This window comes from Ranitomeya imitator, chromosome 5 (assembly GCF_032444005.1).
Source record: "Ranitomeya imitator isolate aRanImi1 chromosome 5, aRanImi1.pri, whole genome shotgun sequence".
Taxonomy (NCBI): domain Eukaryota; kingdom Metazoa; phylum Chordata; class Amphibia; order Anura; family Dendrobatidae; genus Ranitomeya; species Ranitomeya imitator.
The window spans coordinates 446,016,994-446,032,341 of record NC_091286.1 but is presented as its reverse complement, the minus strand read 5'-3'; the positions used below and the strand labels follow the sequence as shown (position 1 = coordinate 446,032,341).

At 46.9% G+C, this 15,348-nt stretch overlaps 1 long non-coding RNA gene across 1 annotated transcript in view; it reads right to left on the bottom strand.

Annotated features, from left to right (window-relative positions):
* Window positions 1-15,348, bottom strand: part of LOC138638139 (uncharacterized) — a 122,255-nt gene that overhangs the window by 99,655 nt on the left and 7,252 nt on the right. The gene's annotated exons all lie outside the window — the stretch shown is intronic.

The following is a 15,348-nucleotide window of genomic DNA, read 5'->3' as shown; positions in this document are numbered from 1 at the left end:
CATGATGAAAGTGTGCTGTGCTGCTGCGGGAGGAGGGCTCTGATGGCTGCTCCCTGTATGCCAGCCCCAGAGGGCAGCCTCTCCGGGCCACTGCTCTCTACAGGAGCACAAGTGGATGGCACAGGGGCTCCGAAGTATTCTAGATTCTGGCCTGGGTTTCTGCCCCGTGGGGTCACCACATCTATGTTCCCAGCAGACGTTCCCCACAGCAGCCTATATGCGCCCGCGCCTAGCGGTAACAGAAGCAGGCCGCATCCCTTCGCACAGAAAGCCTATTAGCTGCAGTCCTATGTAACATACATCTATATATACAGGTCCTTCTCAAAAAATTAGCATATAGTGTTAAATTTCATTATTTACCATAATGTAATGATTACAATTAAACTTTCATATATTATAGATTCATTATCCACCAACTGAAATTTGTCAGGTCTTTTATTGTTTTAATACTGATGATTTTGGCATACAACTCCTGATAACCCAAAAAACCTGTCTCAATAAATTAGCATATTTCACCCATCCAATCAAATAAAAGTGTTTTTTAATAACAAACAAAAAAAACAACAAATAATAATGTTCAGTTATGCACTCAATACTTGGTCGGGAATCCTTTGGCAGAAATGACTGCTTCAATGCGGCGTGGCATGGAGGCAATCAGCCTGTGACACTGCTGAGATGTTATGGAGGCCCAGGATGCTTCAATAGCGGCCTTAAGCTCATCCAGAGTGTTGGGTCTTGCGTCTCTCAACTTTCTCTTCACAATATCCCACAGATTCTCTATGGGGTTCAGGTCAGGAGAGTTGGCAGGCCAATTGAGCACAGTAATACCATGGTCAGTAAACCATTTACCAGTGGTGTTGGCACTGTGAGCAGGTGCCAGGTCGTGCTGAAAAATGAAATCTTCATCTCCATAAAGCATTTCAGCCGATGGAAGCATGAAGTGCTCCAAAATCTCCTGATAGCTAGCTGCATTGACCCTGCCCTTGATGAAACACAGTGGACCAACACCAGCAGCTGACATGGCACCCCACACCATCACTGACTGTGGGTACTTGACACTGGACTTCAGGCATTTTGGCATTTCCTTCTCCCCAGTCTTCCTCCAGACTCTGGCACCTTGATTTCCGAATGACATGCAAAATTTGCTTTCATCAGAAAAAAGTACTTGGGACCACTTAGCAACAGTCCAGTGCTGCTTCTCTGTAGCCCAGGTCAGGCGCCTCTGCCGCTGTTTATGGTTCAAAAGTGGCTTTACCTGGGGAATGCGGCACCTGTAGCCCATTTCCTGCACACGCCTGTGCACGGTGGCTCTGGATGTTTCCACACCAGACTCAGTCCACTGCTTCCTCAGGTTCCCCAAGGTCTGGAATCGGTCCTTCTCCACAATCTTCCTCAGGGTCCGGTCTCCTCTTCTCGTTGTACAGCGTTTTCTGCCACATTGTTTCCTTCCAACAGACTTACCATTGAGGTGCCTTGATACAGCACTCTGGGAACAGCCTATTTGTTGAGAAATTTCTTTCTGGGTCTTACCCTCTTGCTTGAGGGTGTCAATGATGGCCTTCTTGACATCTGTCAGGTCGCTAGTCTTACCCATGATGGGGGTTTTGAGTAATGAACCAGGCAGGGAGTTTATAAAAGCCTCAGGTATCTTTTGCATGTGTTTAGAGTTAATTAGTTGATTCAGAAGATTAGGGTAATAGGTCGTTTAGAGAACCTTTTCTTGATATGCTAATTTATTGAGACAGGTTTTTTGGGTTATCAGGAGTTGTATGCCAAAATCATCAGTATTAAAACAATAAAAGACCTGACAAATTTCAGTTGGTGGATAATGAATCTATAATATATGAAAGTTTAATTGTAATCATTACATTATGGTAAATAATGAAATTTAACACTATATGCTAATTTTTTGAGAAGGACCTGTATAATTGTCTAAGGTCCACTTCCTTCTTTTTATCACAAATCCCGCGTCGCGGCCGGCTGGGCGCAACCAATCAGCAACAGGCACAGTCCGGCCGCGAATTGTCCCCTTCCTACTCCCCTCCAGTCAGCGCCCACATAGCGTTTTAGCAGTACGTTGAACGGACTGCGTTACACCATGGCATAACGCGGTGTAACGCAGTCCGTTAACGCTGCCATTAACCCTGTAAGTGTGACTCAACTTTTTACTATTGATGCTGACTATGCAGCATCAATAGTAAAAACATAATGTTAAAAATAATTGAAAAAAACAACAAACATTATATTCTCACCTTCCGGCATCTGCGGCAGCCTTTCCCGCTCCTCGCGACGCTTCGGTCCCAAGAATGCATTGCGGCAATGACCCCAGATGACGTAGCGGTCTCGCGAGACCGCTACATCATCGTGGGTTATTGCCGCAAGGCATTACTGGGAACTGAGTGTCGCAAGGAGCATCACTAAACGCCTGGGCTGGATCCAGGGGCCGCCGGAAGGTGAGTATATAACTATTTTTTATTTTAATTCTTTTTGTAACAGGGATATGGTGCCCACATTGCTATATACTACGTGTGCTGTGTTATATACTGCGTGGGCTGTATAACACCAAAAATGACAGTAATAACTGTCTGCAGATAATGCAGTATATGTACCTCCACAGATAACAGACACCATAACAGTCTCCATATGCCCCAATTAGCCCAGTACAAACACAAGCCTCACCTTTGTCCCTGAACAGAAAGTGGTCTTCCTGCCCCCCCCCCCCCCCCCCCCTGTTAGTGTCAGGGCAGGCAGCACTGTGAGGTCACTCTATGCACCCCCTGCCCTGGGGAAGGCAGCACTGTGAGGTCACTCTATGCACCCCCTGCCCTGGGGAAGGCAGCACTGTGACCTCACTCTATGCACCCCCTGCCCTGGGGAAGGCAGCACTGTGAGGTCACTCTGTGCACCCCCTGCCCTGGGGAAGGCAGCACTGTGAGGTCACTCTGTGCACCCCCTGCCCTGGGGCATGCTGCAGGATGTCTCTCATCCCCCTGATCCTCAGCAGGCAGCACTAGAAGTGACTCATTTCACTCCTTGACATCTAGCGCTCACAAGCCCAAAAAAGCCTGTCGCCTGCTGGAGCAAGTGGCAGAGCATGGCGCCCTTGCCCTAGCGACCATTAGTCCGGGAGGTTTGCCATGCCCTTTCACGGTCAGGGAAGTAACACCTACTTCCTTTTCCTTGGACAACTGGAAAGTTTGAAGTGTCCCCCAACACAAGGCATGAATTAGGCCCTGTTCACACTGCTACCCAGAACCTGTCAGCAGTTTTGTCAGATATGAGGGACGTTACTCTCTATAAATGGGACAAAGTTACAAGTGAGATAGCTGTTAGGATAACAGGAAAGCTACAGGCAATGGAAGCTGGCATGGCTGCAGTATCATCGGACAGCACCCATGGTAGGCAGCCGTGCGCCTGCAGCATCGAAGGAGCGCAGGGACACTGGCCACATCCAACAGTCTGGCGAGCTTCAGAGCAGCGCTCTATCGGAAAGAATCCCTGATACACTGCAGCAGTGGCTGGTAACCTAGGCAATGAGCAAGGCACAATAGGATTAAAGATCCCCCTGAAGTAATCTAGCTTTACAAGCACTTTACAATTTTACCAATTGAACTTGTGAATAACTTCTTAGACCGGCCTCACACTCAGCGTATAAAAATACGGTCCGTAATTTACGTCCGTAATACGCAGAAAAGTCCCCAAAATAGTGGTCCGTATCTCATCCGTAGGCAGGGTGTGTCAGCGTATTTTGCGCATGGCATCCTCCATGTGTAATCCGTATGGCATCCGTACTGCGCGATTTTCTCGCAGGCTTGGAAAACCGACATACGGACATACAATGGATCCATGTTCTCAAAAAATCGTAAAAACATATATACTTTATATATATATATATATATATATATATATATATATATATATATACATACATATATATATATATATATATATATGTATATATATATATATAGATATATATATCTATATATATATAATTGTCTAAGGGTTTTTCCGTCTGTATGTCCTGGAAATCCCGCCTCTCTGATTGGTCAAGGCCGCCAGGCCTTGACCAATCAGCAACGGGCACAGTGACGATGATGTCATAAAGGACGTAGACATCTCACGTTTCTGATTCAGCGACGGGCACAGTATCGACGTAGATGTCATAATGGTTGCCATGGCGACGATGATGTCATAAAGGTTGCCTCAACCAATCAGCGACGGGCACAGTCTGCCGCGAATTCTGGAATCATCATTGTCCATATACTACGGGGACATGCATATTCTAGAATACCCGATGCGTTAGAATCGGGCCACAATCTAGTATATATATATATATATGTCAGTGAGACACACACATCTATATATATAATTGCCTAAGGGTTTTTCCATCTGTCTGTCTTTCTGTCTGTCTGTCTTTCTGTCTGTCTGTCCAGGAAATCCTGCGTCTCTGATTGGTCGAGGCCGCCAGGCCTCGACCAATCAGCGACGGGCACAGTGACGATGATGTCATAAAGGACGTAGACATCCCGCGTCTCTGATTGGTCGAGGCCGCCAGGCCTCGACCAATCAGCAACGAGCACAGTATCGACGTAGATGTCATAATGGTTGCCATGGCGACGATGATGTCATAAAGGTTGCCTCGACCAATCAGCGACGGGCACAGTCTGCCACGAATTCTGGAATCATCATTGTCCATATACTACGGGGACATGCATATTCTCGAATACCCGATGCGTTAGAATCGGGCCACAATCTAGTATATATATATACTGTATATATATTACCGTATATACTTGAGTATAAGCCAACCCGAGTATAAGCCGACCCCCCTAATTTTGCCACAAAAAACTGGGAAAACTTATTGACTCGAGTATAAGCCTAGGGTGGAAAATGCAGCAGCTACCAGTGAATTTCAAAAATAAAAATAGATGCTCCATACCGTTCATTATGGCCCCACAGCTGTGCCATATAGTGCTCTGCACCGTTCATTATTGTCCCATAGATGTACCATAGAAAGCTGTGCCATATAGTGCTCTGCACCGTTCATTATTGCCCCATAGCTGTGCCATATAGTGCTCTGCACCGTTCATTATTGCCCCATAGCTGTACCATATAGTGCTCTGCACCGTTCATTATTGCCCCATAGCTGTGCCATATAGTGCTCTGCACCGTTCATTATTGCCCCATAGCTGTGCCATATAGTGCTCTGCACCGTTCATTATTGCCCCATAGCTGTGCCATATAGTGCTCTGCACCGTTCATTATTGCCCCATAGCTGTGCCATATAGTGCTCTGCACGTTTATTATTGCCCCATAGCTGTGCCATATAGTGCTCTGCACCGTTCATTATTGCCTCATAGCTGTGCCATATAGTGCTCTGCACCGTTCATTATTGCCCCATAGCTGTGCCATATAGTGCTCTGCACCGTTCATTATTGCCCCATAGCTGCGCCATATAGTGCTCTGCACCGTTCATTATTGCCCTATAGCTGTGCCATATAGTGCTCTGCACCGTTCATTATTGCCCCATAGCTGTGCCATATAGTGCTCTGCACCATTCATTATTGCCCCATAGCTGTGCCATATAGTGCTCTGCACCGTTTATTATTGCCCCATAGCTGTGCCATATAGTGCTCTGCACCGTTCATTATTGCCCCATAGATGCTCCTTATAAAGCTGTGCCATTGCTGCTGCTGCAATAATAAAAAATAAAAAAAATGCCATACTCACCTGTCTTGCTTGCAGCTCCTCAGCGTCCCGTCCCGGCGTCTCTCCGCTCTCACTGTTCAGGCAGAGGGCGGCGCGCACACTATATGCGTCATCGCGCCCTCTGACCTGCACAGTCAGTGCGGAGAGACGCCGGGAAGATGGAGCGGCGCCCGGCGTGTGGAACGCGGACAGGTGAATATGTAATACTTACCTGCTCCCGGCGTCCCGCTCCTTCCCCCGGACAGCTGGTCTTCGGTGCCGCAGCCTCTTCCTCTATCAGCGGTCACCGTTACCGCTCATTAGAGAAATGAATATGCGGCTCCACCCCTATAGGAGTGGAGTCCATATTCATTTCTCTAATGAGCGGTCCCACGTGACCGCTGAACAGGGGAAGAGCTGCGGCACCCGGAGACCGTGGGACTGCAGGGACAGCGCCAGGAGCCCCGGAAGCAGGTAAGTATGCCTCAACGCCCTCTCCCCCTCACCCGCCGACCCTGCCGCCCACCGTGACTCGAGTATAAGCCGAGAGGGGCACTTTCAGCCCAAAAATTTGGGCTGAAAATCTCAGCTTAGACTCGAGTATATACGGTAATATATCATACAGCTCTAGATAGCTTAAAAGCCGGTAATACAATTGCCAGCTTTTCCTATCTCCTTCTCAAACCCGACATCATATGAGACATGGTTTACATACAGTAAACCATCTCATATCCCTTTTTTTGCATATTCCACACTACTAATGTTAGTAGTGTGTATGTGCAAAATTTTGGCGCTCTAGCTATTAATTTAAAGGGTTAAATCGCGGAAAAAAATGGCGTGGGCTCCCGCGCAATTTTCTCCGCCAGAATGGTAAGGCCAGTGACTGAGGGCAGATATTAATAGCCTGGAGAGGGTCCATGGTTATTGCCCCCCCCCCCCCGGCTAAAAACATCTGCCCCCAGCCACCCCAGAAAAGGCACATCTGGAAGATGCGCCTATTCTGGCACTTGGCCACTCTCTTCCCATTCCCGTGTAGCGGTGGGATATGGGGTAATGACGGGTTAATGTCACCTTGCTATTGTAAGGTGACATTAAGCCAGATTAAAAATGGAGAGGCATCAATTATGACACCTATCCATTATTAATCCAATTGTATGAAATGGTTAAAAAAAACACACACATATCATTACAAAGTCTTTTAATGAAATAAATACATAGGTTGTTGTAATATTTTATTTTACTGGTAATCCACCTGAAGACCCTCGCTCTGTAAAAAAGGTAAAATAAAAAATCAACAATATACCATACCTTCCGATGATCAGTCTTGTCCCACGCTGTAAATCCATCTGAAGGGGTTAACTAATTTTACACCCAGGAGCTCTGCTAATGCAGCTGTGCTTGTGGCTGTAAAACCCTGGGGAATTAATGGAATGTAGGTCAATGACCTGTAGTTACCTTCAGTTGCGGTGATGCGCCCTCTCCTGGATGTCCTCATATGAACTCGAGCCTGGGAACTTTTCAGAATATTTTCCCACGCTCGAGTTCATACGAGGACATCCAGCAGAGGGCGCATCACCGCGACTGAAGGTAACTACAGGTCATTAGCTATTCTATTCTAACCGGTCAGTGTGATTTTACTGTACACCGCACTGAATTGCCAGCTTTTCGCTAGAACACCGCTGCATATTTCTCGCAAGTCACACTGTTGGTCCGTGTGTAATCCGTATTTTTCTGGCCCCCATAGACTTTCATTGGCGTATTTTTGGGCGCAATACGGTGACAAACGCAGCATGCTGCGTTTTTCTACGGCCGTAGAACACCGTATAATACGGATCAGTAAAATACGGCTGATAGGAGCTGGGGCATAGAGAAGCATTGTACCGTATGCAATCCGTATTTTCAGCACCTCTCTTACGTCCGTAAAACACGCTAGTGTGAGGCCAGCCTTAATGTTGTAGTGTTCACTCTTGACACTAAGTATCAGTGTTGCAGTGGAAATAGAGTCAGCTTGTGGCATAAGCCACGTGGCATGCCAATGGAAGCTATGGCACATTACTCTTGGGTTATAGGCCCTGGACGGTGGGCTCAAGCATCAGCAGACAAGATATAATCTGTAGAAAGCGCTGCCAGTAGGCACAGGACATAGCCATTTTAGAGAGAGGCTGCAGGTGTGGGGTAAGAAAGACAATCAAGAATGAAGATTGTGGGGTCCAGTTACCGTACTGAGAAAGAGACAGCAAGTGCTGAGCCAGGCAGGGAGCGAGACATGGCTGTGTTAGGCCGGGGACACACTTTTGAGAAACTCACACGAGTCTCGCGTCTCAATACCCTGCACTGCCACGGGCACTCGGACCGGAGCATTCAGCTGTATAGAAATACATGCAGCCGCACACTCCTGTCCCTGGTGCCGGCGGCAGTGCCGGGTATTGAGGCGAGTTTCTCGCATTGGACTCGCAAGTGTGACCCCGGCCTTACTGCTCAGGGAAGGCAGGAGGCACCCTTGGACTTCATACAAGTCTGTGCCAGACACATAGTCACGGCTGAGTAGTGAGATACTGCCCCAACGAGTGACCCATTCCCACTGATGCTGACACCTTCACTGTACTCCTGTTATTACCACTTTAAGACATTGAATTTATCTCCAAGTGAATATAGCAGTATAGCAGCTTTCTACAAGGGCTGGATGATTTCCTCAGTACACATAACATTGTGAGGTATAGATAATTTACAATTGGTGGAGAAAGGTTGAACTTGATGGACCTCGGCCTTTTTTCAGCCTATGTAACTAGCTAAGCATTATGCTTGCAGCTGCCAACTGCAGTGGTGTAACTTGAGGTTTATGGGCCCCAATACAAAATTTCAAGCAGGGCCCCCAGCTGTCACAGATCATAGTAATAATCTTTTCATATGAGGCAAAGACTTTTGGGTCTGCCCAATTTCCACGGCCTGGCTGTGATTGCAACTTCTGCATCTTATAGTTACGCCTTTGTCCAATTGTAAACCCAAATGTTGTTCTTTAAAGGTTTCGTTCCAATTCCATCTCAGTCTCGAAACTGTATCTCTCACACAACAGGCTGAGGCTGCACGGAGACTTTTTGTGATGCTTCTGACCCATTGACAGCTGCAGTCCACAAAGCCATGTGCACCTGAATGTATACCTTTGTACTGCAGCTGTAGCTTCATAATTAAAGATAACAGTAGTGCTATTAAAAGTCTTCGTTTAGTGCTAGGTAATAATGTACCTTGTGTGTGTGTCAGCATAGATACTGGCCAGGTGGCTCGCTTACGCAGCCTTAGGCCCTTTGACGTGGCAGCATTTGAGTCTGTATTTTGTTTCATTATTTAGGAGCCAAAACCAAAAGAGGGTCCAAAATGTGGAGGAGTTACAAATCTTTCCATTAGGCTACGTGCACACATTCAGTATATGGTCAGTTTTTTACCTCAGTATGTGTAAGCCAAAACCAGGAGAGGAACAATCAGAGGAAAAGTCTAAGGCCAGAGTCACACTACAGCGAGATACGGCCGAGTCTCGCAGGTTAAAAACAAGCTCTGGCATCGGCACTTCGGAGCGGAGCGTGCGGCTCCATGTTTTGCTATGCGTCCGCACGCTCCGCTCCGAAGTGCCGGTGCCAGAGCTTGGTTTTAACCTGCGAGACTCGGCCGTATCTCGCTGTGTGTGATCCCGGCCTAATAGAAACACGTCACCAGTATTTATCACCGACTCCTGGTTTTGGCTTACACATCCTGAGGTAAAATACTGACCAAACACTGAATGTGTGAACGTGGTCTAATACGGTTTCTCTGCAAATGTTACATGTCTGTTATATCCTGCAAATGATGACCTGGCTGACTGCATACCGTGTGCCCCAATGCATTTGCTGTAGATGACATCGGTCTATACTGAGCAGAACACTGTAACGGTGGCCTTAGGGTATGTGTCCACTTTCAGGATGGCCGGCGGTATCGTCGGAGCGGCTTAGCCGCTCTGCGGTAAGCCCCGCCCCCTTTCTGGCACGCGATGATGCCGGATGTGTTCATAGCACACATCCGGGATCATCGCTCCCCACCATAGGGCCCTGTGCTATATCTTGCGGCGACGCTGCATCGCCGCAAGATATACGGACATGCTGTGATCTGAAAAGACGCGCAGCATGTCCGGAGTCGCAGGGCCGGCGCGTGCGTGTTACCACGCATAGTGGAGACGGGATTTCATTCAATCCCCTCCACTATGCTGTAACATCTGGACGCTGCGTGTCTGACGCTGCGGCTCTATGCAGCGTCAGACACGCAGCGTTTCCTGCACGTGGAAACATACCCTTAGAGTCTGATGCTACTTGTCACTCGTTAACGTTTCATTTTATTTGCACACATATCCTCCATGTTGTAATGTGCTGAGGAACATGTTGGAGCTGTCTAAATAAAGGCTTGTTTCCTCTTATGTTTTTTACTTCACATTTTCCACACATTGACTGCAATGTAAAATATTAATATATTATGGGAGACTGCCACCTGTTGGCACTATGTGAGACTACAACAAGACTAGACCTGTATGGGTTTTCTTTTTTTTTTTGGAAGAGAAACTACATATGAGGCCGGTTTCCCACGTCAGTCGCTCACGGCACAGCACACGAACAGCATACGGACGATAAACACGGACACACGGATAGCACACGGATGACACACGGATGGCCTACATGCACACACGGACACATGGACACGGATAGCTGCGGGACCATTTCTTCCGGTACCGGAAATATCTGGACCTGTGAGACTGGGCTAATGAAGAACCACAGCCATGTCATAATTATTGTCACAAAAAAATGTAAATATTGTTGTTCCCTAGACTGCAGATAAACAATTGTACACCACTGATATTAGGGCATTGATTATCCCACAACTGTAAATTAGGCAGGATATAAAGTTATAATATGTGAGGGATAGGCCTTAGCTATGTGCACACGTTGCAGATTTGACTGTGGAATTTTCTGTGCAGATTCTGAATTTCTTGGCAGAAAACACAGGTCAGAATCTGCACCTTTTTAGATTCAGTTTTTGGTGCAGTTTTTGGTACAGGCTTTGATGCTGGTTTTTGATGCAGTTTTTGGTGCAGTTTTGATACAGTTTTTGGTGCAGTTTTTGATGCAGGTTTTTGGTGCAGGTTTTTGGTGCAGGTTTTTGGTGCAGTTTTTGGAAATAAATAAATAAACGGAAAATGTGCATGATTTGAATGGAAACATGCATGAAAAAACGTTTTCGGAGGCCGGATTCATCATTTCACATCTCAGTTTCATCTGTTTTTGCTGGATCTGTCGCTGTGCGTTTTTTCCCCGGACAGAAAAAACGTTCCTCTGTATGTGTTTTCCGTCCGGCGGAAACAGCTTTTTTGATGGATCCTGCAAAAAACGGATGAAATGTGTGGCCATCAGGCGCAATCCGGCGCTAATGCAACTCTATGAGAAAAAAACGATCCGGCGGAAAAAAATGGATCCTGCAAATGTGCTCGCCGGATGCGTTTTTTACCCATAGACTTGTATTAGCGACGGATCACGACGGATGGTCACACGTCGCGTCCGTCGTGTTTTGACGGACCGTCGGCACGAAAAAACATTCAAGTGAACGTTGTTTTGTCCGTTGTGTCCGCCATTTTCTACCGCGCATGCGTGGCCGAAACTCCGCCGCCTCCTATCCGAACTTCAGAAAGGGCAGCGGATGCATTGAAAAACTGCATCCGCTGCCCACATCGTGCACAAATTTCACAACGTGCGTCGGTACGTCGGCCCGACGCATAGCAATGCACCCGTACCAATGCAAGTATGAAAGAGGCCTTAATGAGCGTTTAATTTTTTTAAAAAAAATGGCGTGGACTCCCGCGCAATTTTCTGCGCCAGAGGGGGAAAGCCGATGGCCGGGGGCCAATATTTGCAGCCTGCTATGAATATCAGCGCGTAGCTGTCTGCGTAGCCTTTACTGGCTATTAAAATAGGGGGACCCCCCCAAAAAATGATGTGGGGTCCCCCTATATTTTATAGCCAGAAAGGCTACGCAGACAGCTGCAGGCTGATATTCATAGCCTAGAGAGGGGCCATGGATATTGCCCCCCCCCCCCCGTGAGATGCGCCAATTCCGGCACTTAGCCCCTCTCTTCCCACTCCCGTGTAGCGGTGGGATATGGGGTAATAAGGGGTTAATGTCACCTTGCTATTGTAAGGTGACATTAAGCCGGGTTAATAACGGAGAGGCGTCAATAAGCCGTCTATCCATTATTAATCCAATAGTAAGAAAGGGTTAATGAAACACGCACACATTAGGAAAAAAGTATTTTAATATTCTTCATTTAACCATACTTACCATACTTCAGCGCCTGCAAAAAACGTAAAATAATAAACCGTATACTACCTGTCCGCCGTGGTCCAATTAATAACCAGTGTCCCACGACGATCTCCCCTATAGAACAGTGACATCGGGTGATGTCACTGCTCTATAGGACCCTCAGTGACACACTGACAGGAGACAATGGCTCCTGCAGTGCATCACTGACAAGTTACCTTAGGACAAAGTCTCACTTTATGGCAATTGCTGTGTGGGAAAATTTCTCACCCAGCAATGCCAAAAGTGAGACTAGGGACTATTTTTTTACAGCGGCGGAGGAATACAGTGCGGTAGGATACCTCCCTCCCGTCATTGTGTTCCTGAAGCCCCTGGAGAGCGGTCGCATCAGCAGATGCTGCTGTTCTCTGTTATGATCTGGTGGCCTTGGAGCAGCATGAGACGTACTCTGGAGAAGGTGGTCCCTGTACTGACCGCAAACCCTGAACCTAGCAGCGCAACTAAAAGCAGCCGTGTGGGGTACCTAACTCTCCCTAGACCCCTCGGCACAGCCTAAGATTTAACTAGCCCTAAAGACAGAAACAGGAAACCTATCTTGCCTCAGAGAAAATCCCCAAAGGATAGATAGCCCCCCACAAATATTGACTGTGAGAGGAGAGGGAAAAAACATATGCAGATATGAAATCAGATTTTAGCATAGGAGGCCATACTAGCTAAAAAGAAAGAATAGAACAGAGTACTATGCGGTCAGTACAAAAACACTAGAAAATATCCACCACATCTGACTAAAGACATGGGGGGTATATCTGCATCTCCAGAGAAATAGCTAGGCTGCAAAAAATCCTTCACAGACCAAGCTGGACAAGAGAAAAACATGAAAATGCACAGAACTATAAGGTCCACTGCAGGTGGACAGAAAAAACAAAGCCAGGACTTATCTTAGTAGAAAAACACAGCAAACTGGAGAGACCAGCAGGGAAGTGAATCCTTCAAGAACAATAAACAACTGGCATTGATTAAAGGATCCTGCAAAGCTATATACCTGTTATGACCTGGTGGTTAAGAGGCCACACTGAAATGACCTGGTGGCTAAAACGCAACATGAAACGAGCTCTGAGAAGGTGGTATCTCTACTGACCGCAGTCCCTAATGCTAACAACACAACTAGAAATAGCCGTGGGATGTTCCTGACACTCCCTAGACACCTCGTCACAGCCTAAGATATAACTACCCCTAAAGAAGGAAATAGAAAGCTATCTTGCCTCAGAGAAACCCCCAAAAGAAAAGATAGCCCCCCACAAATATTGACTGTGAAAGGAGAGGGAAATGACGAACACAGAAATGAAATTAGAATTCAGCAAAGGGGAGGCCAATACTAAACTAGATAGACAGAGAGCAAAGGATACTGTGCGGTCAGTATTAAAAACTACAAAATCCATGCAGAGTTTACAAAAATGAACTCCACACCGACTCACGGTGTGGAGGGGCAAATCTGCTTTCCCAGAGCTTCCAGCTAGCCTAAATAAGACATAGTGACAAGCTGGACAAAAGAGACAAAATGCAAAGCAATAGAGTTCAAACAAATGGACAAACAAACTAGCAAAACTTATCTTTAGCAGACAAGGACTGGCCATATGAGAAATCCAAGGGAAGAATCAAATCCAACCAAGAACATTGACAGCAGGCATGGACTAAAGCCCAGAGCAGGTTTAAATAACAAACCCAGGCAAGGCGATTAGTGAAGGCAGCTGCTACAGCTACCTAACGGAGCAGCAGTTCCACTCGAAACCACCAGAGGGAGCCCAAGGGCAGAACTCGCAAACACACCATTAGCAACCACAGGAGGGAGCTCCAGAACGGAACTCACAACATATACCCCAGTCCGTCCTGCAATTAGTAGAAACACATGTCCACTCCTGCAATCCAGACACAACTGCATTACCCTCTACAACCACCGGAGGGAGCCCAAAAGCTGAATTCACAACAGTACCCCCTTCCTTGAGGAGGGGTCACCGAACCCTCACCAGAGCCCCCAGGCCGATCAGGATGAGCCCGATGAAAGGCACGAACCAAATCAATGGCATGGACATCAGAGGCAGAAACCCAAGAATTATCCTCCTGGCCATAACCCTTCCACTTGACAAGGTACTGAAGCTTCCGCCTCGAAAAACGAGAATCCAAAATCTTCTCAACAACATATTCCAACTCCCCATCGTCCAATACAGGGGCCGGAGGATCAACAGAGGGAACAACGGGCTCCACATATTTCCGCAACAAAGATTTATGGAAGACATTATGAATAGCAAACGAGGCCGGAAGCGCCAGGGGAAAGGACACCGGATTAATAATCTCAGAAATCCTATAAGGACCAATAAATCGAGGCTTAAACTTAGGGGAAGAAACCTTCATAGGAACATGACGGGAAGATAACCAAACCAGATCCCCAATCCGAAGCCGGGAACCAACACACCGATGACGATTAGCAAAACGTTGAGCCTCCTCCTGATACAGCACCAAATTGTCCACCACATAAGCCCAAATCTGCTGCAACCTGTCGACCACAGAATCCACACCAGGAAGGTCAGAAGGCTCAACCTGCCCAGAAGAAAAACGAGGATGAAAACCAAAATTACAAAAAAAAGGCGAAACCAAAGTAGCCGAACTAGCCCGATTATTAAGGGCAAACTCGGCCAATGGCAAAAAAGCCACCCAATCATCCTGATCAGCAGACACAAAGCATCTCAAATAGGTCTCCAAGGTCTGATTAGTTCGCTCAGTCTGGCCATTTGTCTGAGGATGAAATGCAGAAGAAAAAGACAAATCAATGCCCAGCTTGGCACAAAAGGCCCGCCAAAACCTAGAAACAAACTGGGAACCTCTGTCAGACACAATATTCTCCAGAATACCATGCAAACGCACCACATGCTGAAAAAACAATGGAACCAAATCAGAAGAAGAAGGCAATTTAGGCAAAGGCACCAAATGAACCATCTTAGAAAATCGGTCACAGACAACCCAGATAACCGACATTCTTTGGGAAACAGGAAGATCAGAAATAAAATCCATAGAAATATGTGTCCAGGGCCTCTCGGGGGACCGGTAATGGCAAAAGCAACCCACTAGCGCGGGAACAGCAAGGCTTAGCCCGCGCACAAATCCCACAGGACTGCACAAAAGAACGCACATCCCGTGACAAAGAAGGCCACCAAAAGGACATACTAACCAAATCTCTGGTACCAAAAATCCCAGGATGGCCAGCCAACACAGAACAATGAACCTCAGAAATCACTTTAGTAGTCCATCTATCAGGAACAAACAGTTTCCCCACAG